This window comes from Giraffa tippelskirchi, chromosome 6 (assembly GCF_054371585.1).
Source record: "Giraffa tippelskirchi isolate mGirTip1 chromosome 6, T2T-mGirTip1v1.2.pri, whole genome shotgun sequence".
Taxonomy (NCBI): Eukaryota; Metazoa; Chordata; class Mammalia; order Artiodactyla; family Giraffidae; genus Giraffa; species Giraffa tippelskirchi.
In genome coordinates this window covers 152990117-153017073 of record NC_137280.1, presented here as the reverse complement: position 1 = coordinate 153017073, position 26957 = coordinate 152990117, and the positions used below count along the sequence as shown (strand labels likewise).

General features: G+C 39.7%; 1 long non-coding RNA gene across 1 annotated transcript in view; it reads left to right on the top strand.

Annotated features, from left to right (window-relative positions):
* Positions 1-26957, top strand: part of LOC145511143 (uncharacterized) — a 120668-nt gene that overhangs the window by 81941 nt on the left and 11770 nt on the right. The window contains exon 3 of the long non-coding RNA XR_014057544.1: positions 11176-11272. This is a non-coding gene — a long non-coding RNA (uncharacterized LOC145511143). The remainder of the gene's footprint in view (positions 1-11175; positions 11273-26957) is intronic.

Here is a 26957-nt window from a genome sequence, read left to right as displayed (position 1 = left end):
ACCCGCGTCACCAAGAAAAGAGGTATCACTGGGAAACATCCTCTTTTAAGTAAAGAGGTTTACTTCTACTGTCGCAGAGAAAGAGTTGCTTTTGATAAAGGGACATTTTAAATTATGTAATATAAAATAGTAACATCTTTGTGAACAAAATGGAGTGAATGCAGATTCTGAAATTGCTTCTGAATTTATCAAGAATATCAATTTCAAAGCTGGTATGTTATGAATTTTTAGAAATTGTTTAGTTGCTAAGTCATGTCCAACTCTTTGTGACCCCCATGGACTGTAGCCCACAGGCTCCTCTGTCCCTGGGATTTCCCAGGCAAGAACACTGGATTGGGTTGCCATTTCCTTCTCCAAGGGAGCATCCCAACTCAGGGATCGAACCTGTGTCTCCTGCTTGGCGAGTGAATTCTTTACTACTGAGCCACCTGGGAAGCCCTTTTAGAAATTGGATTTTGCTATCACCTTTGTCACTAGCAAAGCCCACTGGAGTCCTGGGAAAAATAAGTTGGCATCTAGGCGATAAGATATAAGGTCTAACCACTTCTTTTGTTTTTAGTCTAGCTTTGCTTGCTTATAGGGGGCCCTGCAGAGGCCTTGCACCTAAGACATGAGATTAGAGTTCCCAACACAGAGATGTTGCACCTGGCACTGAGATCTGGGGTGCCTTTCACAACACACTCTCCCGCACCGGACTCTACCCATCCCTCCACAGATGAACCCACAGATAAAACAGTCCCACCAACAGCCTGTCTCGGAGAGTGTGTTCTCCAGAGTGGGAGCTCCCACGTCTTCATTTTTTGATTGAAGAGCAAAACTTTCTTTGCTTCTGAACCAAATTTGGTCTCCTTCTATTAGCACAAACAACACCAGGCAGAAGAACCCTATAAGGGTCCTTCCCCCATTTTGGAACATCAGTAACACTCTATGTTGCGACTTTTAGCTGATAACTAGAAATACTTGTCCTTTTGGGTCATGATTAGGCTGGGATTAAAGCTTTGAATCACACCAGATCTTCAGAAGTCCCTCCTTCTTGAAATGCTACTGTCCTGTACCTTGAAGAAGAGACTGATTATGGGAATTCCTCATTCTTTGAAATAATGAGAGAGGAAGTTCCACAGAGACTCTTTAATCAAATGCAGTCAGGACAGAGAGTTGGTTGGTTAGAGGTAGATGTTAGTTAAAGAGATGAATCATAAAAATGTCATGGATATATACATTAAATTTGTACTTTTATTTCAGTTCAGTTCAGTTCAGTCACTCAGTCAGGTCCGACTCTTTGCAATCCCATGGACTGTAGCACGCCAAGCCTCCCTGTCCATCACTGACACTTCTAGAGTTTACTCAAACTCATGCCCATTGAGTCGGTGATGCCATCCAACTGTCGTCCTCTGTCGTCCCCTTCTCCTCCTGTCTTCAATCTTTCCCAGCATCAGAGTCTTTTCAAATGAGTCAGTTCTTCACATCAGGTGGCCAAAGTATTGGAGTTGCAGCTTCAACATCAGTCCTTCCAATAAACACTCAGGACTGATTTCCTTTAGGATGGACTGGTTGGATCTCCTTGCAGTCCAAGGGACTCTCAAGAGTCTTCTCCAACACCACAGTTCAAAAGCATCAAAAAAGCATTTTTATTTATTTACTTACCTTTGGTTGTCCTGGGTCGTTATTGTTGCATGCAGGCTTTCTCTATTTGCCGTGAGCGGGACAGGGAGTGGTAAGGGGTGAATGGATGACTACTCTGTTGCGGTCTTCTTATTGTGGTGGCTTCTCTTGTTGCAGAGCGCAGGCTCTAGGGTTGTGGGCTTCAGTAGTCGCACGTGGCCATGTAGTTGCCCCTTGGCATGTGGAATCTTCCCAGACCAGGAATCAAACCCATTCCCACTGCATTGGCAGGCAGATTCCTATACACTGTGCCCTCAAATTTGTATTTTAAATTGAAATAGCTGCATTCTTTTGCTAAGCTTTTGATACAAAGCTTTTTTCTTTGAATGTTGGTCAGTTCATTGGAGTTCTACCTCATCTTTCATGCATAAGCTGCACCCCTAATATATCCTTTGCTATTTCCAATTATAATTTCTTTAAAAGGAAGCAAAAACTTAAAGACACCTGTTAGACAAACCAAGTGCAGAATGCATCTAGATTTTTATAATTGTTTTCCCACCTTACCCATTGCCTAATAACTTACTTTTGTTGAATATTTTCAAAAATTTCAACCAAGTTTTCATAGAAACAACTTCTGTTTTTGTGTTCACATTTCATTTTTTTATGTAATATTTAATTTAATTATTAATAATGATAACACATTTAACTGGCATGGAGTAGTCTGAGGAACAAATAAACTGAGTCTTGGTAAGTATGGATTTCAGCTGATGGTAGCAGTGGTTCTAGCAGTGGTTCTACCTCTGGCTGTGAGTGCTCAGGTGCTCTGAAAGTGAGTCAGTTTATTTCCCTGCAGTATTGGTCAGACTCTCAGCAATGTGTCTCAGGGCCAACTGGAGCTTCTCTATACCACCACTTTGGCCATCCAATGCAAAGAGCCGACTCATTGGAAAAGACCCTGATGCTGAGAAAGATTGAGGGCAGGAGGAGAAGGGGGTGACAACGGATGAGATGGTTGGATGCATCACCAAGTCAATGGACATGAATTTGAGCAAACTCCAAGAGATAGTGAAGGATAGGGGAGCCTGGCCTGCTACAGTCCATGGGGTCACAAAGAATCAGATACGACTTAGCAACTGTACAACAACTACTCCACCAGCTCTGTGCTGCCCAGTGCCTCCCCCTTTTTTTTTTTTTACTGCTGGCAGTTTCTTTGCAAGCCCAGGGCCCTCTTTCCTCAAACAGCTTAGCTACTGCTGCTGCTGCTAAGTCGCTTCAGTCGTGTCCAACTCTGTGCAACCCCATAGACGGCAGCCCACCAGGCTCCACCATCCCTGGGATTCTCCAGGCAAGAACACTGGAGTGGGTTGCATTTCCTTCTCCAATGCATGAAAGTGAAAAGTGAAAGTGAAGTTGCTCAGTCGTGCCCGACTCTTCACGACCCCATGGACTGCAGCCTACCAGGCTCCTCTGTCCATGGGATTTTCCAGGCAAGAGTACTGGAGTGGGTTGCCATTGCCTTCTCCTAGTGGCCAATTCAGTGCTCAGTGCCTCCTCAGCTCCAAGGTCCATAGGATGTATGAAGCATAGACTGGTCATCATCACAATGTTGTGATGCAGTTTTTCATGTACATGCCCAGAGTTTATTTTATAGTCTGTGGCTGGTTTGGCAACATAGTTCTGTGACCTAGAGGAAACTATTTCTGAAGCCTGAATATTAGGTCCAGATGATAAGGCTAGCCCAGAGCAGTTTTTGTCACCATGTAAAGTAATTTGGTCTTAGAATGAAATAGTAGGAGCACAAAATGCAGTGAAAGCCCCTTTTTGGTGCTCCCTCAGCCTAGCTGACTTCACATTCTGGACAGCTGACCTTCATTACCAACCTAGTGCATTTATTTCCCTTGGTGGAACAAGGAAAGATGGATGTACCTTCATTGAATCATGGCAAACAATACTATCTCATATCTTTGTTGACACTCACATCATTTAAATATGAAAGGGAAAAGTCAATTTGCAGAGTATTATGTGACAGAATATATGGTCCCAGCCATGCTTTAACCCACACTTGGAGCCACCTGTTCCACAGAATACTAGCTTCTTTTCCATTCCTTTTCTAATCACCTTGCTGATTAGCGACCCTGAATTTTCTTTTGGAGGGGGTGCAGAGAGAGGACAGGGGAGTGGGCAGATATATTGTGCAAGGTTTAATGTGAGCGTTCAGGGAAAGGGAATTCAAGAGGACCAGGAAATTCTTGAGAACCACCAATATTAAGAATGAAATGAGGTTTCAAAATGATGTGTATATAATAGGAAAGAGATTAGAAGTAAATAGCAATTGCACATGTCAGAATCTCAGAGGAGGAAAAACAGACTCAGAAAATGTATAGGAAATACTGGGTTGGCCAAAAAATTCGTTCAAATTTTTCCGTAACATGGAAAAACATGAACTTTTTGGTCAATCAAATAGTTAAACCAATAAACCAAGTGCTGCTAGGTTGAAGGTGATCGGGTCAGTGGGTCCTGAGTGCCCCAGGATGCACTTGCAACAGAAAGAGAACAGCTTCCAGGTCACAGGTCAGGGTTCCAGGTCCTCTTTCCACATTTTCCCTTTGCCATCTTTATCAAACCTTTTTCAAATTACAGCATGATTTCATTTACATTGGTTTTGTGCTCTTGTCTGCCTCTCATGTTACCAGAGAATAGTCCTCCCAATTGCTTAAATAACTGTCCCTCTTTTTGTTTTTGCTTTGACACTGATATTCATTTTATTTCATTTTATTTTTAATTTATTTCCTTTTATTGAAGGATAATTGCTTTACAGAATTTTGCTGTTTTCTGTCAAACCTCAGCATGAATCAGCCATAGATATACATATATCTCCTCCCTTCTGAAACTCCCTCCCATCTCCCTCCCCATCCCACCCCTCTAGGTTGAAGGTTGATACAGAGCCCCTGTTTGAGTTTCCTGAGCCATACAGCAAATTACCTTGGCTATCTATTTGTAACATGGAAACTTACATTACCATATATTTGTTCCTCTTAAGGACAAAGTTTCTTTTTCTGCATCTTTGTAATACTAACTACAAACTCCCTAGCCCCAGTGCTCCTAGCAGTAACCCAGTGAACGTTCCACTTTGTCCCTGTGTGAAATCCCCCCAGGAACACCTCTTTACAGATACTTCTCTCCTAGCCCAACTCTAGCTAGATTCACTCAGGCCTCATCAGCCCACAGACCTCTGTTATATAGTCAAATGAAGTCATCTCCAGTCTCTATTCTGGTCTTTTGCTGTTGTTCAGTTGCTAAGTCGCATTTGACATTCTTTTGACCCCATGGACTATATCCCACCAGGCTCCTCTGTTCTTATACACCTGCACATTCTCCATTAATTGTATAACAATATAATAATATAACACATAGCAACTGTTAGCTCCTCCCTCCCCAGATTCTAGGAGTCTTGTCACCCACACACCTCATGCTATGTATGGTTCTGTTGGTAACTTATGGAGAAGGGTCACTGCATACAATGACAGCATCTCAACAGAGACACCCCTTTTACACACCTCTTCCCAAACCCCAAGTGTCTCCTCCTGCTGACAGCTGCCACAAGGCCCCTTCTCAGACTATCCTGAGGGTACCCAGGTTACTTCTGGTTCTGTCTCTTGGTTATGCAGAGCAGCTCTCTTTCCTTTTTTTTTTTAATTGATCTCTCTACTTATCTATTTAATTATTTTTGGCTGTGCTGGATCTTCTTTGCTGTGCTCAGGTTTCTCTAGTTGTGGTGAACAAGCTCTTCTCTTTGTTTCAGCGTGCAGACTTCTCATGGTGGCTTCTCTTGTTGTGCTCTAGTTACATGGGCTCACCCCTATGACATGTGGAGTCTTCCTGGACCAGGGATCGAACCCTCGTCCCTTGCATTAGCAGGTGGATTCTTAACCACTGGACCACCACCAGGAAAGTTCAGTTCAGTTCAGTTCAGTCACTCAGTTGTGTCCAACTCTTTGCAACCCCATGGACTGCAGCACGCCAGGCCTCCCTGTCCATCACCAACACCAACTCCCGGAGTTTACTCAAACTCATGTCCATTGAGTCGGGGATGGCATCCAACCATCTCATTCTCCATCATCCCCTTCTCTTCCTGCCTTCAATCTTTCCCAGCATCAGGGTCTTTTCAAATAAGTCAGCTCTTTGCATCAGGTGGCCAAAGTATTGGAGTTTCAGCTTCAACATCAGACCTTCCAATGAATATTCAGGACTGATTTCCTTTAGAATGGACTGGTTGGATCTCCTTGCTGTCCAAGGGACTCTCAAGAGTCTTCTCCAACATCACAGTTCAAAAGCATCAATTCTTTGGTGCTCAGCTTTCTTCATAGTCCAACTCTCACATCCATAGATGACTACTGGAAAAAACATAGCCTTGACTAGACGGACCTTTGTTGACAAAGTACTGTCTCTGCTTTTAAATATGCTGTCTAGGTTGGTCATAACCTTTCTTCAAAGGAGTAAGCGTCTTTTTATTTCATGGCTGCAGTCACCATCTTCAGGGATTTTGGAGCCCCCCAAAATAAAGTCTGACACTGTTTCCACTGTTTCCCCATCTATTTCCCATGAAGTGATGGGACCAGATGCCATGATCTTAGTTTTCTGAATGTTGAGCTTTAAGCCAACTTTTTTACTCTCCTCTTTCACTTTCATCAACAGGTTCTTCAGTTCTTCTTTACTTTCTGCCATAAGGGTGGTGTCATCTGCATATCTGAGGTTATTGATGTTTCTCCTGGAAATCTTGATTCCAGCTTATGCTTCATCCAGCCCAGCATTTTGCATGATGTACTCTGCATATAAGTTAAATAAACAGGGTAAGGTGGCAATATTCAGCCTTAACGTACACCTTTCCCAATTTGGAAACTGTCTGTTGTTCCATGTCTAGCTCTAACTGTTGCTTCCTGACCTGCATACAGATTTCTCAGGAGGCAGGTAAGGTGGTCTGGTATTCTCATCTCTTTAAGAATTTTCCAGTTTGTTGTGATCTACACAGTGAAAGGCTTTAGCATAGTCAATGAAGCAGAATTCAAGATGGTGGAGTAAAAAACTGATACAATAGCAAAGTATTATTTCATAGATATTACTTAGGATGCTAAAATAGTGACTTAATTGAAAGGATTATTAAGTAAATCATAATGAGGTAGAACTCATATGGCAGAAATTGTGAAAGTGGCATGTACATGGAGAACGAGTGAGCTAATGACTGGGTGTGCTTCTATCAATATTTCTTTTATATATAGTTTTTTAAATTAAAGAGTGCTATATTTTCACCATACATAGAAAAATTTTAAATTTCATAAAAATAGGAAGAAGAAGATAAAATTATTGACAAACCATCACTGAGCAATTAGCATTGACATCTTGCATAGTTTCTTCCTATCTTCTCTTGGGCTTGCTCATGTTTGCTTTTTCTCCCTTAGTCTTTCTCTCTTCTTTAATCATTGTATTTTTAAAATTGGGAACATACTGTGCATACATATTTACTGTTTTTAATTTTTTAAAACACTTTACCATGCTGTTAAGTGGTCTAAAGATTATTTTAATGGTTTAATAACATTTCAGCAAAGAACAGTAGATAAGAGCATGTGGGCCAGTTTGCCTGATTTCAAACCCTGGCTCTGCCTTGGGTAGTTTATTTAACTGCCCTGTGCTTTCATTTTCCCATAAGTAATATGGCAATGCTGCTGCTGCTGCTAAATCGCTTCAGTCACGTCCAACTCTGTGCGACCCCGTAGACGGCAGCTCACCAGGCTCCCCCGTCCCTGGGATTCTCCAGGCAAGAACACTGGAGTGGGTTGCCGTTTCCTTCTCCAGTGCATGAAAGGGAAAAGTGAAAGTGAAGTCGGTCAGTCGTGTCTGACTCTTCGCGACTCCATGGACTGCAGCCTACCAGGCTCCTCCGTTCGTGGGATTTTCCAGGCAAGAGTCCTGGAGTGGGGTGCCATTGCCTTCTCCAATATGGCAATAGTAGCACCTAACTCATAGAATTAGACTAAAAGAGATAAAATACTTAGAACTCAGCCTGCCTGGCACATAGCAAGAACTTCAAAGGTTCAGACATTATTATCCCACATGTATTATCATATTTAAAGCCCTCACTTATTTTTTGTTGTTTTATGTTCTTTAGAATGTTTGTGATTCCTATAGGACCTGATTCTAGGGTCAGAAAATCCTTGTAGGTGAAGCAACAGTTTATATGTTCAGTAATTCCCATGGACCGTCTGCTTTGGCTCTTTGGTATTCACATTTATCCTAATGCTTTTGTTGCTGTTGTTCAAAATGCCTTCCCATTCTAGACTACTAACATCTGGCTCAAACAAATATGACCATTCACTCATGACAGAGGCAGCAATCACAGTTCTTATTCCTTTGATCCTAAGACTAGAGGACACAGCCAACATAGGTAGGGATTATTCTCTTAAATAAGATTTGTTGTCTGCATCTTCTGTTTTTTACTACCACCAAAGGAAGTTCTTAGTTTGAAGAAGAAGAGAATTACTACACACAAACTTGGCCAATCTGCTGAAGAGATGAAAGTGTCTTAATCAACCCTATTGGTGGAAAGTCACTCTTAGATCTCTGTTGTTGTATACAACAACCTTGTTGTCTGTATATACTTTCTGATCTTGTTGTTTGGACTGTATCTTAGAGTTTTCCTTAATATGAAGGCTCTCTTTCTTATATGTGGATCTTGGTAACAGGAATGTTTTGTGAGATGCACGTAGAAAATGTCTACACCTTTCTTCAGTTCAGTTCAGTCGTTCAGTCATGTCCAACTCTTCGTGACCCCATGGACTGCAGCACATCAGGCTTCCCTATCCATCACCAACTCCCAGAGCTTGCTCAAACTCATGTGCATTGAGTTAGTGATGCCATCCAACCATCTCATCCTCTGCCGTCCCCTTCTCTTTTTGCCTTCAATCTTCCCCAGCTTCAGAATCTATTCGAGTGAGTCAGTTCTTCGCCTCAGGTGGCCAAAGTATTAGAGTTTCAGCTTCAGCATCAGTCCTTCCAATGAATATTCAGGACTGAATTCCTTTAGGATTAACTGGTTGGATCTCTTTGCAGTCCAACAGACTCTCAAGAGTCTTCTCCAACACCACAGTTCAAAAGCATCAATATTTCAGCACTCAGCTTTCTTGATGGTCCAACTCCCACATCCATACATGACTACTGGAAAAACCATAGTTTTGACTAGACAGACCTTTGTTGGCAAGGTAATGTCTCTGCTTTTTAATATGCTGTCTAGGTTGTCATAGCTTTTCTTCCAAGGAGCAAGTGTCTTTTAATTTCATAGCTGCAGTCACCATCTGCAGTAATTGTGGAGTCTAAGAAAATAAAGTCTCTCACTGTTTCAATTGTTTTCTCATCTATTTGCCATGAAGTGATGGGACCGGATGCCATTATCTAAATTTTTTGAATGTTGAGTTTTAAGCCAGCTTCTTCACTCTCTTCTTTTTCGCTCATCAAGAGGCTCTTTAGTTCCTCTTTGCTTTCTGCCATAAAAGTGGTGTCATCCAAATGTCTGAGGTTATTGATAACTTAAATAAACTTTCTTAAAGAGACCAAAGTTTCCAGTGATGATATCTTTGCCCTGGCCACAGCTACACCTTGTGATTCTGTTGTGCTTGAGTTGCAGGGACCATCCTATTGCTTTTGCTCTGTGGAATCTCCCTTGGGAGAATTCGCCATAGTAAGGTCTTCCTCCATTTGGCCTTTTGACCTGTTTAGTCAGAAAACTTCTGTTGAACTTTTGAGTTTTAACTGGCTCAGTAGAGACTTGTGTCACATGACTGCCATCTACCTTATTTTCTCTGGTCATTGTCATGCCAACTTTTTGGCCTGTTTATTTTTCCTAACAGTCTCAGTGATGTGTACATGCATGCTAAGTTGCTTCAGCTGTGTCCACCTCCTTGCGATGCTATGGACCATAGCCTGCCAGGCTCTTCTGTCCATGGGATTCTCCAGACAAGAACAGTGGAGTGGGTTGCTGTGCCCTCCTCTAGGGGATCTTTTGCACTCAGGGATTGAATGCACGTCTCCTGAATTGCACTTCAGGTTTAAGTATTGCATCAGGCATTTGGTGGGTAGCTTAATATTCCATGCAGTTAGTGGGAATTCGAGTAGGAGCCCCTGAGGCCCTGTCAGGAGGTTTGCTCTTTGCTATGTCTTCTTCCACTATCAAGTTTCACTAATATCTTTACTGTGCAAGAAGGAAGTCTTTGGTTCTTCATATTCTGCTGTGGTGGTGGTTTAGTCACTAAGATGTGTCTGACTCTTTGAGACTCCCATGGACTATAGCCCGTTAGGCTCTTCTGCGACTCTGTCTTACTTGGGATTTCCCAAGTAATTGAACTCGGGTCTCCTGCATTACAAGCAGACTTTCTTTGCCACTTGAGCCAGTAGGGAAGCATATGATCTACCACAAGTGGTAGCTATGGGAGAGACTGCATGTCATAAAGCAAACCTATAACTGGATGACAGACAGGACAATTGTGCAATTTGCACTGAATGATCCAACATTGCCCAAATCTGTGTAATAGCAAATTAGGAGGAACAGTACCTAGATTGTAGATATACATTTATTTCTCTCAGCTTTTATTTTGAAAAATTATAAACCTATAGAAAGTTTTCAAGTACAACAAAGATCCATATAACCTTTATAGTGATTACCTAATTATTTTGTCACATTTTATTTCTCTCTGTCTCATTATATGCTTTTATATATCCACACATAAATATGAACATTGTTATTATTGTTTTGTTGACACTTTACCCCTGAGAATAAGGATGTTCTCTTACATAACCACAAAACTGGAAATTTGACATTGATATGATAACATTATGTACTATACAGGCCATGTTCAAATTTCCTCAATTGTCTCTTTAGTCTCTTTTAACTTAAATCATTTCCCAGCCTTTTTATCTTTTGCAACATTGATTTACATATTTTGTTGTTGATGACATTGTTGTTTTACAGACTGCTTCTCAATTTGGATTGGTCTGATTGTCTTCTTATAATTAGATTCCGGCTAAACTGGGACTTGGGGAATTGAAGCAGGACTACTACACAGATAACTTTGTGTGCAGCAAATAGGGACCTACCTCCTGGTGCCAGCTCGTACCTCACTGGTGGTGCTCCATGTGGTCTATTGGTGAAGATAGACCATATTTCACCATATTTCTCCATTGTTAAGGGTATATTTTCCTTTTGTAGTAAACGAGAATCTATCAGGTGAAATTATCTGAACATCCCATTCCTCAATTTTCTCTCATCCAATTATTTTAGCATCCATGATAATTTTTGACTGAATAATTGTAATTACTATGGTGATTTTAAAATGATTATTTATTATTTTTTCTACATTTATTAATTGGCACTTTTTTTTTTGCTAGAGAAGAGCCTTCCCTTTTCCCCTCTCTTAGATTTATTTCCTATGCATATGAAGTCATAGATATTTTAAACATTTAATGCGTTTTGTCAATTCCTGTCATTATTCATTCTAATGCTTGAATTATTCCAAATTTGGACAATAGGAACCCCTTCAAGTTGGTAAATATGCTTTTGAAGAAGACGCTACTGAAAGTCTGGATTTTGGGCAATTACATTCAAACAAGAAGATGGCATAAGGAGGTAAATCACATTAGCTCTGTGATTAATACTCCATATGTATTATTTCACTAATTCTTAGAAAAGCCTATAAAATAAGCACTACCTGCATTTTTAGGAGTTTAAAAATTCTATAATTAATATAAGTGCCCTGATATATAGAAATTACAGCACAGATGGACATTCAGGGTAGAACACTCAAGAATATCAACAGCATATAAATGGAAGCTCAAAACAAGGCCAGAACCAACATTTCCTTTCTCCACACCTGAGAAAAATACCTTTGCTTTTGGTATGTGTATGTCTGTATGTGTTTAACCATTTCTTTAGTGATGTTTATTTAGAATCATATAGTGTATTTTGGGTAGTTAAATACACATAAACTAACTGCTTAGCTAACTTTATACAGTAGAAACTTTCAACCACTTCCAGTTAACTAACTTGCCAGATTCACAGATGCTCTCCATTCCCTCTATGGACTCAATTTTCTGATATGCACAACAGGCTGAGCACATGAGGGCAGTAACTACTCTTCAGTATATCCGGTTCCCACTTCTGCTGTGGTTTACTAACCAAGAGTTCATTGTATTTTTTTCCCAAGCCTGTTTGGGTTAATTAGAATTGTGATTGTAGTATTTTCTTTAATTAAATTAAGCATATTTTAATTAAATATTATGAAAATCAACAAACTAGGATAGCAAAAAATGAGAGTAATTGTTATCCTGAAAATTAAGTTGAATGCTTTGGAAAGTCTTAATAACCCCAAATCAGTATATATGTAGTTAAAGGTCAGCAAAAAAAAATGTTTAAAAGACCACAGTAGGAATCCTTAAAGTCCCAACAAGTTCTAGACTCAGACTGCCTCAGAAATATCTGCTTTACTTTAAATAAACTGAAACTAGAAATAATTGCATTATGGATGTGATTTATGCAAGAAAGTCTTTAAAATACAGATCTACACTTAGTGGGGAAAAAAGACCTTGACTCTACATCAAAATATTGCCTAAGCATATTTTGTCATTGTATTTTTTAGGATTTGGGACTTTAACCAAATTTTTTGATTAATTGACACAGTATTGCTCTGATCAAATAAGAGTTGTATACTATAAAGTTCTCAACCCACAGGGATTTAAGTCATTCTTAAGTTTTCTGTGTCTTTAACAAAAAATCCAGTTAAAGAACCATTTTAGATACTGTTAAAAGTCTGTACGTGGACTACAAACCCAGCTAACCCCTGCAGCCTAGCTTCTGGTGCCCAGAATAGACAAACAGGGCAAACAGTCCTCTGGTAAGATGATGTTTAAACAAGGTTTATGTATGCTGAACATAACCCAGTGGAAAATACTCTGAAACTTTATATGCTACTGGTACACATTAGTGATAGGTTAAAGTCTCTTGAATTTCTGTGTTTCTAGAATGGCAATCACTTCTTTTATATCTTGCTAAATTCCTAAAGCTATCTTTGCTTCTCATAAATAAGAACGTAAAAAAAAATATCTATGGAGAAGGAAATGGCAACCCACTCCAGTGTTCGTGCCTGGAGAATCCCATGGACAGAGGAGCCTGGCAGGTCACAGTCCATGGGGTTGCAAAGAATCAAACACAACTGAGCGACTAAACCACAAAAAAAAAAAAAAAAAATCTAAGAGATTATTATATAATGGTGCAGTGTTACAAAGGCAAGGATTTCATAGCCTATGGACTGGGTGCACCATCCTTAGCTTTAGTCCTTTCCTATTCCGAGTTCAAGCTTTTATTTAGCCTCTGGCTAGGACTGGTATTTTACCACCAATCTAGAGCAGGGCAAAACTGTTGCTATTCATCTAGTAGGTGAACTTAAAATGTATTTTTTAAATTTTTACTTAGTTTATTTTAAATTCTCATAAATATTTGTGGCTGATGATGACTTTTTCTCTCACTTCTGAAAATATTCAGGAGCTCAAATGACTCTTAAATAGCCAAGACAGAGGCCACATTCAGCATCTAGATTGTCCCTGGGGGGAGTGAGAGGAACATACCTAAATGCCCCCTACCACACTCTGCTCTCTAAGTTAATCTGTAGTACAGTACCAATCTCTCCCCCTGGGCTGGAGAACTAGCCTCGCTCTTTCAGCAGGCGACTCTGACTGAGTACAAAAGCCTGGGCATCAGAGCGTGAACAGAGCAGTGTCATGTCACATCATGTCACATCCATCCACTTCCATGGAGCCCCACTGTTGACTGAACGGCGTCCAGCCTGCAGGCTGACATCCAAGTCCAGAGACTCCATGACTGCTGCTCACCTTCCAGCTTTCGTCCAGCTACTCCCACGTACATACAGCCTGCCCCAGCAAAACAGGAAACTCTCCTCTCAAGTCCTGTCTTTCCCTGAACTGTTTTCCCCACTCGGCTCATAACAAGTCTCATTTCTACCTATGGAAATTTTCTCCATCCATCAAGGCCTCAAGGTTCTAGGTCACATATTGCTTTTCCTTGAAGCCTTACTTGATTTATCTAACCCATGGTCTTCTCTCTCTCCTTTGAAACTTTCGGGCACTGAACATGTTCTGTGTCATCCACTATCATTTTTTACTTTACCTCCTATGGTCTTTGGGAGGAGGCACTAGATTTTCCTCAGTTTACATTTCCTGCTATATGTTGCCCAGTCAGCACCTTAAACACAGAAGGTATTTAACCTGTAAGTAAATATTTGATAGATTTTAGATCAATTGTCCAAGTTCTTGATTCCATAACCAAGTAGTGAAATGCTGGAAGAGTTTAGGAAAAATTTTTAGCAGGTAAAGGTACATAGATTTGGGATGAAAATATTCTTCTACAAACCATGAAATTCTCTGAGCTGAAAAATAACGCTTAAAATTCAGATAGAATAGCTGACTTCCAGAGATATTCCTTTATGTATGCTATAAATAGATTCAGTGTTTTTTCCAAGGCAATTTTTTATTTATTGAACTCTAGAAAATACGTTGCTTCTCTTCTTTTTTCTTGACACTTTTCAATTCTTGTCTTCAATATTTTTGACTCATACTATTATATTAATTAATTATTAAAATGCCAATAGTTGTAAAAAAAAATGCCTTAAGATTGTCTACTTTTTTTTGGCATTAAATGGTCAAACACACAATCCTAAAGATTGATACTTCAAATAAATACAGGGAACTACTCCTTATATAGACGACATTTCTATAATTTATTTTTGATACATTCTATAATGATATATCTATTTCTGCCTTGCTTTTCTGCCAGAGTTGGGTGGCAGGCAGCTGAACAAGCACTAAAGAACTTTCTCTATTAACTTTATTCTGCTGTTCAGGATGAATTGTGACATTGACAACATTATGGATCATGCAGCATCCACCCCACCACCCCCTTGATTTTTTCTAGTACTTTTTTCTCTAGGGGCTGAGAGGCATTTCAAGGCGTCTTCAGTGCATTAAATATATGTGTGTGGTCTGACTAAAGTTTCAGGATGGTATACACTAATGATCTCGTTCCAGATTCTGGCTTCATTTTTATCTCTGGGTATGCTATGGTCAGCTAGACCATGATCATCCAGATACATTCTCAATTTCACTCATCTTGCTTATTTGCTGAAGGGTTTGGGCTTCCCCAGTGGCTCAGTGGTAAAGAATCCATCTGCCAATGCAGGAGGCATAGGTTCGATCCCTGGGTCAGGAAGATCCCATGGAGGAGGAAATGGCAACTGACTCCAGTATTCTTGCCTGGCAGGCTACAGTCCATGGGGTGGCAAAGAGTCAGACGTGTCTCAGGGACTAAACAACAACAACAATGATCTATAGAAGAAGATCCTGTCACATACTTTTAGACAAGTGACTAGAAGTTCTGAATGATATGTAACAGGTGATCAGTATTTCTTTAGGGTAATGCCTCCTTCGTATAAATATGGGAAACTAAGTTTTAAATCCCTCTCTTTTGTCATCTTAGGGTTTTCAGAGCTCTCATATAATACAAAGGGCTTTGCACTATTCCTTCTGCCTAAAATTATCTTCCTACAGATATCCACATGTCTTACTCTCCCCTCCTTCAGATCTTTGCTCAAATGTCCCCTTCCTTCCCAATGGGAGTTACAATATATATGGAGTGAAGTGGTCACCCAATTGCAAAGAACGTATCTATTTTCCTTATGTGCTTTTATTTTCTCCACAGAACTTTTTACCACTCAGTGATTATATACATATATTTGTTTATAGCCTGCCCCCTTCTTAAAGCTACATGGGGGTAAGAATCTTTGATTATGTATTAATAGCTCAATGATCTTCAGCCCCTAGAAAATGCTTGGAATATGACAGTATTCAATAAATATTTGCTTGATGAAAATGAGTGTATTTAGTCTTTATCCCCCTTTGCTTATTTTTCCAGTCATCTTTTCAAAACGTAAACCTGATCATGTTACTCCCATGCTTATAAACTTTCACTAGCTTCCCATTACCTACAGAATACAATTCAAATGCCCTAGCTTGACATGCAGAGCCCCAGTCACTCTCTCCAGTCTCTCCTCTTCGCACTTAACCCCTCAGCAGCGTCCAAATCTGGCCTGCTCCTCACATCTCTATGCTTTCATGCATGTTGTTCTTTTCACTTGCAGTGTCCTTCCCATTTTTCTCCCTGGGCAACTCCTGACCATTCATAAGGACCCAGTTGAAATTGGGGCTCCCTGGTGAAACTTTCTTTCTTCATCCTAGGCTCCTACTCTTATTACAGTACATGGGGTTACAGTTATTTATGCATTTATATTCTTCTACTAAATTGTGATATAGACTTTGTCTTCCTTAGTCCTGATAATTAATGAGATGATGTATGTAAAGCTTGGCATAGTAGTTAGGACACAGTTGGTGTATAATCTCCCTTCCTTCCTTTCTTCCTGACAAACTTTCTTTCCTTCTTCAAAACTGGGTCTGCTCAAGTTATGACATATAAACTCTTCAAAGACTGGAAACATTTAATAATAATCTTCGAACCCTAGTAAGTTCTATAGAGACTGACACTTTGCAAGAATTTTTAATGGAATGATGGATGGATGGTTGGATGGGTAGATGGATGGACCACCATAGGCTAAAGTTTTAGGTCCTTTCCTAAGGCATCCCTCCCCTTTTTTGTTGAAATACTACTTTTGTGAAAAACTGATTAATTACCATTCTTTCTTGCATGTACAATTATCCCCCAATTGTTCAATGAGATGATTTCACATATTTGGGGGCTGAAATGAAAGTTGCTCAGTCGTGTCCAACTCTTTGCCCCATGGACTTTAGCCTGCAAGGCTCCTCTCTGTCCATGGAATTCTCCAGGCCAGAATACTGGAGTAGGTAGCCTTTCCCTTCTCCAGGGATCTTCCCAACCCAGGGACCTAACCCAGGTCTCCCGCATAGCAGGCAGACTCTTTACCAACTGAGCCGCCAGGGAATGGTATCACCATTTGGGGGATACAAAGGGTTAATTGCAGACCCAAGTGATTAACATTGGACACCCAAAACTCATGTGTAAAAAAGAAAAAAATAAAAGGTTAGTCTGAGGCCAGACTGAAAATCTGGACAAAAAAGACACTGTGTAGAAAGCAGCAGCTTACAATTCTTCAACTTCTAAAGGTATTATTCAGTCTTCAGGGAATAAACAATGAGCAAAAAAAAGTTAGAGCTGAATGCACTGGAAATTGTTTCTTACTTGATTCAGAAAAAGAGTTAAAAAGACTTGACGTAGAATAGAGCGATTTTATCAAGGCAGAGGACACTGTGGAAGAAAGGTCACAGAATGCAGCTGAATTCACAGGGACAGCAATAAATCACGTTAGCGATCAACATACCCAGTGTTCTATGCCCACCAGCAGTGGCCTGTGTTTGAAAGAAAAGTGTCAATTCCTCATTCAGCACTAAGTTTTGCAATCCTGTGCTGTATTTCTTTACAAGCCCTTCCAGGGATCAGAATATGACCTGATAAATAGCTCCATTTTATTTTTGTTATTAAATACATAGGATGGGAGAAGCAACAGCATTTGCAGTGAAGGATCAAGCAACAGCAGCCTTCTGTGTAGTGGCTTCAAGTGACTTCATGTAGTCCCATTGTCCCTGCACTTCCTTTATTTTGGAAATCTCATCTATCACTACTTGACTCACCCAAGCCAACTCTTAGATGACTCCTACTCCAATACTTCGAACACTGAACTCACTCTCTCTATCCACAGAGTTCTCTTCTCTCATTCCTTCCCTCCTGCTGAATCCAACTATGTCAGGACCTTCTAAGACTTTACCTTGGAAAGGCAATAAGATGTTTGTGGCAAAGAATGCCAGTTTTCCTCCAATATTTCCTCCTTTGTCCTCAAAATAATAGAAGTCCACATTTTGTCAGGCTACACAGCTGCTCACATTTCCTTGCTTTCCTTGCAACAAGCTGTGGCCTTATGACTATGCTCTGGTTTGTTGGATGGTAGCAGAAGTGACATAAGCACTTATTTCCTTAAAAAGAAAGGTTATTTCCTTAGAAAGAAAGACTGTGCCATTTTGCTAACTAGAATGCGGACATAGTGGTGAGTTGTTCTGAACCATGCGATTGAGGGCAATGCAATAAGATAAAGAGACTCTGGGTCTCTAGTAACTTCTCAAAGCAGAGATGCCTACTACCTCAGTCTGTGATATAAGAAAGAAATAACTTTTGTAGTGTTTAAGCCACTCTTATTTTGGATTTCTGTCAAAGCAGCCAAAACTATACCATAACTTGCACAGCATTTCACAAAGTGATCTGCCCACCAGACATGTTTTTCCATCATTGTTTCACAACTTCTTCCATAACCATCAGTTCAGTTTAGTTCAGTCGCTCAGTCGTGTCCAACTCTTTGCAACCCCATGAACCGCAGCACTCCAGGCCTCCCTGTCCATCACCAACTCCCTGAGTCCACCCAAACCCATGTCCATCAAGTCGATGATGCCATCCAGCCATCTCATCCTCTGTCGTCCGCTTCTACTCTTGCCCTCAATCTTTCCCAGCATCAGGGTCTTTTCAAATGAGTCAGCTCTTCACATCAGGTGGCTGAAGTATCGGAGTTTCAGCTTCAACATCAGTCTTTCCAATGAACACCCAGGACTGATCTCCTTTAGGATGGACTGGTTGGATCTCCTTGCAGTCCAAGGGACTCTCAAGAGTCTTCTCCAACACCACAGTTCAAAAGCATCAATTCTTCTGCACTCAGCTTTCTTTATAGTCCAACTCTCACATCCATACATGACCACTGGAAAAACCATAGCCTTGACTAGATGGACTTTTGTTGGCAAAGTAATGTCTCTGCTTTTTAATATGCTGTCTAGGTTGGTCATAACTTTCTTTCCAAGGAGTAAGCGTCTTTTAATTTCATGGCTGCAATCACCATCTGCAGTGATTTTGGAGCCCAGAAAAATAAAGTCAGCCACTGTTTCTACTGTTTCCCCATCTATTTCCCATGAAGTGATGGGACCAGATGCCATGATCTTAGTTTTCTGAATGTTGAGCTTTAAGCCAACTTTTTCACTCTCCTCTTTCACTTTCATCAAGAGGCTCTTTAGTTCTTCTTCACTTTCTGCCATAAGGGTGGTGTCATCTGTATATCTGAAGTTATTGATATTTCTCCCAGCAATCTTGATTCCAGCTTGTGCTTCCTCCACCCCAGCATTTCTCATGATGTACTCTGCATACAAGTTAAATAAGCAGCCATCAACAGTTCTCAGCTTTGGTTTGGTATTATAACACCTGGGACTTCTTTAAAAATCTTGATACTCAGGGCTTACTGAAGACCAATGATATAATAATTTCTGGGAGACACCTCAGAATCAAAATTTTTTGAGGTTTCCCAGATGATTCCAAATGTATAGTCAAAGTTTAGAAGATGGTTTAGATGATCTGCTGGTATCTTGAGAAGTGATAGAGTTCATTCCTAGCCTGAAGTTGAAAGAAAGAAAAGAAATAGTAGAAAGTAGATTAAAAAAGAATGGTAACTCCTTATACCTCTTGCTTCAGAACCTGACAGAGCTATCCATTTTCTTGTTTGAATTTTGAAAACTCTCAGCTTACCACAGTGGCCATTTTTGAATATAACTAGGAAATACATTCCAAAAAATGTTCTGATGATATTTTTATTTTCAAATTTTGATTATTTTCATGACTCTGACTTCTTTCATGACAGTATAGAGTTGAACCATACAATTAATATCTTGCAGAATTTGACACAGATCAAAAACGGGAGCCACCAGGAAGGACCAGTAACCAAGCATCCACTTTCAAAAAAAGGGAAAATTCTCCCTAAGGAGTGTCTTAGGCACTTGGGAGATATTTTTCACTCAAATGTTTGAAACACAGAGACCACCTCTCAGTAAGACAATAGGTCCCCAGGCTTGGGTGTGTGCTCAATTGCTAAGTCAACTGCAGCCCACCAGGCTCCTCCATCCATGGGATTTTCCAGGCAAGAATACTGGAGTGGGTTGCCATTTCTTTCTTGAGGGGATCTTCCTGACCCAGGGATCAAATCCAAGTCTCTTTCACTTCCTGCATTGCAGGTGGATTCTTTACCCTGAGATAGCAGGGAAGCCCCCTGACCCCTGGCCTTGAGAGATCTATAAACTGGGAAACAGAGAGAAAGAGATTGAAAAAAAAAGAAAAGAGAATGGGGTGGGGGTGCAATACTGAGAAAGATGGCAAGGTGAGGGGAGAGAGACAGACAGACTGGCAGAGAGATAGATGTTATAACTCTTGAGGGGCCATTAAGTTTCAATTCCCTTACCACATACCTCTCCCTGCATTCACTCAGCTCCTGTAAATGACTTTTCTGATTTACAGGGCAGGGGAGGGGCTATTCATTTCCTGTGTATTATTCCATTACTTACTAATATCTGAAACCAGACTGAAAGATGGAATAAACTGAACGGGAGGAGAGCGAAGTTGTAATTGTATTAATTTATTCTTTTGGATTTTTTTTGCCATTGTGTTCATTTTACCTGATGTCTGGTATGACAAAAATGCTGTTATAATTTATCAAAATTGTAAGGGAGGAAAAAGCAAGCTTTAGTGCCAAAACCAATAAGCCTTAAGATGGATCACTTTTTAAAATTTAGTAGGGATTCAAAGTCTGAACTAATACACATTGCATATTGTCATCGCCTTTCTAGGCTGTCCTCAGATAATGTTCCTTCTGAAACTAATGTTCCTTCTCAAAGGATATTCAATGGGATGATGAGGTGGTGTGTCTCTGGCTAGAACCAGTGGGAATTGAAGAGATAGTACTTATAAAAAAGCGATTTGTCATAACTTAGATCCAGCTTTATCAAAACAGGGAATTATGTAAAGACAACTATCAGCAAGATGTAACATGAACAGAGGGCAAATTGCACAGCCCTCATCTGAGTTAGCAGGTGGGAGTTGATTATTAAGTGACTTTTTCCTGCTAATTCCATTAATAGCTGGAAGAACTTGGATTTAGATCAAAGCCTATGTTCTTTCTACAATAGCACACTATGGAATGCAGTCACTAGGATAGCTCTGAGGCTCTTGCTTTCAGTCATCAGCATAAATATTCTCAGATCTCATGATGTATTATTAGTATGTTATACCAAGCTTTGTAGAACTTAAAAATAGGTAATATATCTGCCATACCCATAAGAAACTGCTAGCCTAATGTAAATTTTGATAGAAAATGAAAGTGAAAATGTAAGTCACTCAGTTGTATCCAACTCTTTGCAACTCCATAGGCTGTAGCCTCTGTCCACAGAATTCTCCAGGCATGAATTGACTTAAAACAAATTTTGCAAAGTCCTAAAAGGGCACTAGGTTGATATCTGAGGCATTCCTTCACTTGGGACTACCACAGGAATTTTTCTTGCTGATTATTACTACTTACAGCACATTAGAAGTCCATCTAGGACAAAGATTCTATATTTTTTGTTTCTATCCAACTCAGTGCCTGCCACATAGTGGGCACCCCATAATATTTATCAAGTCAATAGTGAGTTATTGATCTACTCATTCATAGACACAGAAACACTTTCATAGTTTCTCTTTTAAGCACATTAGTCTATCATCTCAGAAACTTGCTTTGGAAATCCAACTCTCTCTGCTCTCTGCAGTTTAGGAAAAAAACATTGTAAGTTGCAACAAGGTGAAGTTTCCTCACACTTTGTCCTTCCTGAACTGGTGGAAATATCTAAAAACGGGAGGAAAGCAATTAGTTTTTTCAGTGGTAATGGTAGTTTCTAGAAATAGCTTATCCATCTTCCATTGGGAACTGTCGCCTTTCTAATCACTTCTCTGCTCATGCTGGATTAGTTTAGAAACATTACAGCCAGAGCTCAGTGCACGCCTTTGGTTTTTTAATATCGCAACCACATCACCACAGGTAGTGAAGGAAAACAGCTATATTGAGGAGAGCCATACACCTATTAGACTCTCAAAAAAGTGAAAATTATAGCTCAGAAAATCTTAATTTTCTGTGAAAGTTAAAAACATGTTAAGAGAATCTGTGCTCCTGATATTTTTAAAACATGCTTCCATTCTCATGGATCTTAATTGCTCTAATAAAGGAAAGAAGCTCATAACTGGAATCCAAAACATTTGTGAATTATCACTGTGCAAGCTGAGTTTGTTCTAGTGGGGAAAACAACCACTTCAAGAAATTGGATTTTATTTTTTTAATAGTCTATTCAAATTCATTTTGGTAGTCAAATACATTTCAGGATTAAGGAAGGATGAAATGATCACTGAAAATTTTCAGGCACTAAAATACTGGTTAACTAGAAATCCAGAACACTCAGAGAAACTAAAATATAGGCCATTCCATGGCCCAGGAAAACATGGCTACAGTCACCAGAATGTTAGGGAACTCTTATTATTAATTGTAATATGCAAAACCCTTAGGAAAATATATGCTGTTATTAATCTGATCTCAATCAATATTTATAATTCCCTGGGAAGACATTCTTGAGAAGGAATAGAGTTGTGAAAATAAATTTCCTACTACATGGAAATATGGATCGGATAGGTTTCTAGCCGTGTCAGACTCCCACTAGGTGAATGTGGGTAGTTCGTAGAAACCTAAAATTGCTTGTTTTTTTAAATTTCATCCTACAGTGTCTATTTTATTTCTCTTCATTTTGAAATAGCCAGGTAGCATACTGGCAAAATCAAGGAGAAGGCTGCTGATTTCAAAGACAGCAAAAGAGAGGATTTTATTCAATTTGATCTGCATCTTTGTCTGTAGAAACATGTTTGTTGCATTTATATAAAGAAGCAATTTAAATAAAATATATGAAATGCATATAATCCAGAACATCATACTAATATTGACTATTAGCACTTAATTAGCTACAGGGGAAAATTCAATTACCATTTGAATGAATAAGGCCTGGTTACCAATTTTTTAAAATATGTATGTTTTAACACTGGAATCCTTTTCCCTAGTTCAAATCTTTAAGCAGAACCACAAAATGTAAGACACTCAAAAGTAGTGGATACTAGCTTAAGAAGATGAGAAACAATCAATGCACCCTTCCAAGGGAGTGCTAACATGCCTCCAGAGACCCTTCAAGCCCCTAGACAGACAGGCTTGAAAATCACTGGGAAAATAACTTGACCTCAAAACCAGGCTCTAGATCTGGCTGGATCAGCAGAGTTATACGATGTTGGAAAAGTGATTTTGCCCCTTTGGGCCTCAATTCCCTCACTAATAGACTGAATGATCTCTAAGAGTCCTTCTTGTGCCAATATTTTATTCTGATTTCTAATATAACTATTCACATAAAGACTTTGCAAAGAAATCTATTGGAAATAAAATATGAAGAAAGGCACCCATGGTTTACATTAGCATTAAAAGCATGTTGTTTTGAAATATGATGGACTTATTTACTCTTGAAAAATATAATAAAAACACATTCAAACCCTCAGGGTCACATTTCTTGATCTGCAATCATTGTATTCCATCTCCAACTTAAACCATAGCACATCAGTACACATCAGAGGAAACATTTGTTACCTCACATGTCTGCAATCCTCTATATTTTAAGGTCCTTAAGATTACATATGTAATATTTTCAATTTCCTTGGCAGGTGTCTCATTTTTACCCGGAAAAGTTGCCATTATTACTCTATATGAATAATATGTGGTTTGGTCAGTGGTATTTGCTTGGTTAGGTTACAGTATAGTTAAATATATATTTTTATTCTAAAAACTGTGCACTCACCCTACAGTATTCTTCACAAGTTGATTTTTTGTTTCCCCGCACAGCTGTTTTATATTATGCAAGTGTGTTGTGCAGTATTTGGCATATAAATAAATATTCAGGTATACCTGGTATAATCAGAAATGCTCTGAGTGCTGAGGAAGTTGTATGGGCAATACTGAAGTGATTGCCCAGGCTGGGCAGAAGATAAATATAGTTGTAAGGGACTGGTGGACTCAATGGGGAGGAAGAAACATGTCCAGGGATTTTATATCCAGGTGTTGTTCAAGAGCAATGAGAAGGGAGGAAGGGATGGTCTAAGGCAAGAAAACTGAAAGTCTAGATCTCAGAGGCAGAGAAGACCTGAGCTATGAGTTCCAGGTACAGACACAGAGGTGCGTTGTTGAAGGAGAGTAAGGGAAAGGATGCCTGAAGTCAAGAGAAGGTGAAGGCTTACAAGCTGAATATCTCTGTCTTGCCCTCAAATTCATGTGTTGACCATAGAATGTACAACATTAAGAGTGAAACTAATATAAACTATGAACTTTGGGTGATTATTATGTGTTAGTATAGGTTCATTGATTGTAACAAGTATATCATTCTGTTGTGGGATGTTGATAATGGGGGAAGTTATGTACGTGAGGGAGCAGGGCCTATATGGGACCCTGTACTTTCTGTCCACTTTTGCTGTGAACCTAAAACTTCTCTAAAAAATTAAAGTCTAGCTTTTAAAGTGAAAAAAAATGTATATGTTGAAATCCAAATCCTTATGTGATAGTATTAGGAGGTGGGGCCTTTGGGAGGTGATTAGGTCATAAAGGCAGAGCCTTGGGTTTTGGACGAGATTCAGTTCAGTCGCTCAGTCAGGTCCAACTCTTTGCGACCCCATGGACTGCAGCATGCCAGGCTTCCCTGTCCTTCACCGTCTCCTGGAGCTTGCTCAAACTCATGTCCATTGAGTCAGTGACGCCATCCAACCGTCTCATCCTGTGTTGTCCCTTTCTTCTCCTGCCTTCCTTCTTTCCCAGCATCAGGATCTTTTCCAATGAGTCAGTTCTTCACATCAGGTGGTCAAAGTATTGGAGCTTCAGCTTCAGCATCAGTCCTTCCAATGAATATTCAGGGCTGATTTCCTTTAGGATTGATTGGTTTGATCTCCTTGCAGTCCAAGGGACTCTCAAGAATCTTCTCCAACACCACAGTTCAAAAGCATCAATTCTTCAATTTGAATGAGATTAATATCCTTATAAAAGAGAACTGAGAAGTGAAGGCTCGTACTTAAGAGCCAGAAAGAGAGCTCCTATTGGGCCATGCCCATGTTGGCATCTGATCTTGGACTTTTCAGCCTCCAGAACTGTGAGAAGTAAATTTCTATTGTTTATAAGCTCCTCAGTCTGAGCGATATTTTATTACAACAGCCTGAACAAACTAAGATAGTGAGGACATTGTCAATCATCAGGTAGGCCCTAAAACAGCTGAGGCAGAACTTAAGCGAGCCCACACATGAACATGTTGCTTCCCAGGATCACTACCGCATAACCTAAAGTATTCAAGTGCTGTCCAGATGGCCCAGTAGGATGGGTTTCCCCCATCACGTGGGAGGTTGAAGGGATAATTTCCACAACTCTTTCTCATTACTAAAATTCTGTTATTTCCACCAGGAAAAAACAATAACATTAATTTGATCTTGCACAAGTCATAAGCATTTAAAGTTAGGAGTCACAGTGATTCAGGGTATGCTGCTGCTACTGCTAAGTCGCTTCAGTCGTGTCTGACTCTGTGTGACCCCATAGACGGCAGCCCACCAGTCTCCGCCGTCCCCGGGGTTCTCCAGGCAAGAATACTGGAGTGGGTTGCCATTTCCCTCTCCAATGCATGAAAGTGAAAAGTGAAAGTGAAGTCACTCAGTTGTGTCCGACTCTTAGCAACCCCATGGACTGCAGCCTACCAGGCTCCTCCATCCATGGGATTTTCCAGGCAAGAGTACTGGAGTGGGGTGCCATTGCCTTCTCCGATTCAGGGTATATTTGATAGTGAACTAAAGATATGAATGAACTATTAAAAGGGGAGAATTTTAAAGATCTTAAAGTCCTCCTTCTTCATTACACAAAGGAGAAAATTGAGGCCCAGGAAAAGCTTGTGATTTGCTTAACGGGATGAGAGAAGTTTGACTACTCTGGACTCTAGATGAATCTCTATTTTCTACTATACTGTGCTTCTTTTAAGCCATTTGAATTTTGTGCTGATCTGTGAATTGGAGATAATAGATGCCATTAGGTGGCCAGATCTGTGTGAACAAAGAGAACTGCAGATTTGAAACAACTCTGCAGATAATTCTGTTTCCTAAGATGCTAAAAATGTTTTAATGAAAATATCCAGATAATTGAAACCTGACCACTGTATTTTATTTTTTAAAAAAATAATTACCTTATTCACCATTTCACTTTACTAAATGCTCAATAAATGGAGACATTGGTCTCATCTCTGTGAGGTTCCTATAAAAAATGATTCACTTGAGAAGCATACCCAAAAAAAAGAGAGATAAAAGTGATCAGACTGCACATCACCAATAATGAAACTACTTTCTCATGCTCTGTACTAAGAAGGAAGCATCTCTTATGCAGTATTCTTCCCCAAAATGCTTAACCTGAATCCAACCAAAAGGCAATAATCTAATATATTATGGGACATTTTACAAAATTATGTGTCTGGAGTCTTCAGAAATATCAATGTTGTGAAAGATTTTTAAGAAGCAGACGGACTGTTTTAGAGAAAATAAAACTAAGACATAACAACCAAATGTAATGCAAGAGTCTCGATAAGATCTAGGTGAGAAAAAAAGCTAAATCAGCTCTGGGAAAATTAGAGAAATTTGAATGTACACTTTGTATTAGATCATGTCATTGTATTAATGTTAAATTTCTTGAGTATGACAATGATATTGTGGCTATGTAGAAGAAACTGTCCATAGGAAATGCATGCTGAAGGATCAAGGGATAGTGTGGTGTTTCCAACTTATTTTCAGACTCTTCAGTCATAAAAAGTGTGGTGTTTTCCTGTTGGGGAGAGGAAAAAGGGAAGGAGAGACAGTGTGTACAGGAAAATGTTAACGGTTGGTTATTTTAGGTGAAAGGTATAATGAGTTTTCACCATATTTAAAATTTTTCAGAATAAAAAGTTAGCAGGGAAAGCTGAAAGTTTTGTGAGTTGTTTTCCTTCATACAAAATACACCGTAGGAAATGAATAAAATGGGAACTGTTATACCTTGTCCAGTAAATTATTACTTGCCCAGGGCAAGCATCTATTAACAAGGCTATTATGAAGCACTTTATAACTCTTGAATAAAATGCTAAATAAATGACAGTCGAGTTTTATGTGTTTCCTAAGGGAGTCTGTCTCTAGTTATTTAGGAGTTCAACTTTAGTAACCACCCATTTCAGAAATGATGTACATCAGATAATCCATGTTCTAGAATTGCAGAACACCAAAAGGGCTTCCCAGGTGGCGCTAGTGGTAAAGCACCCAC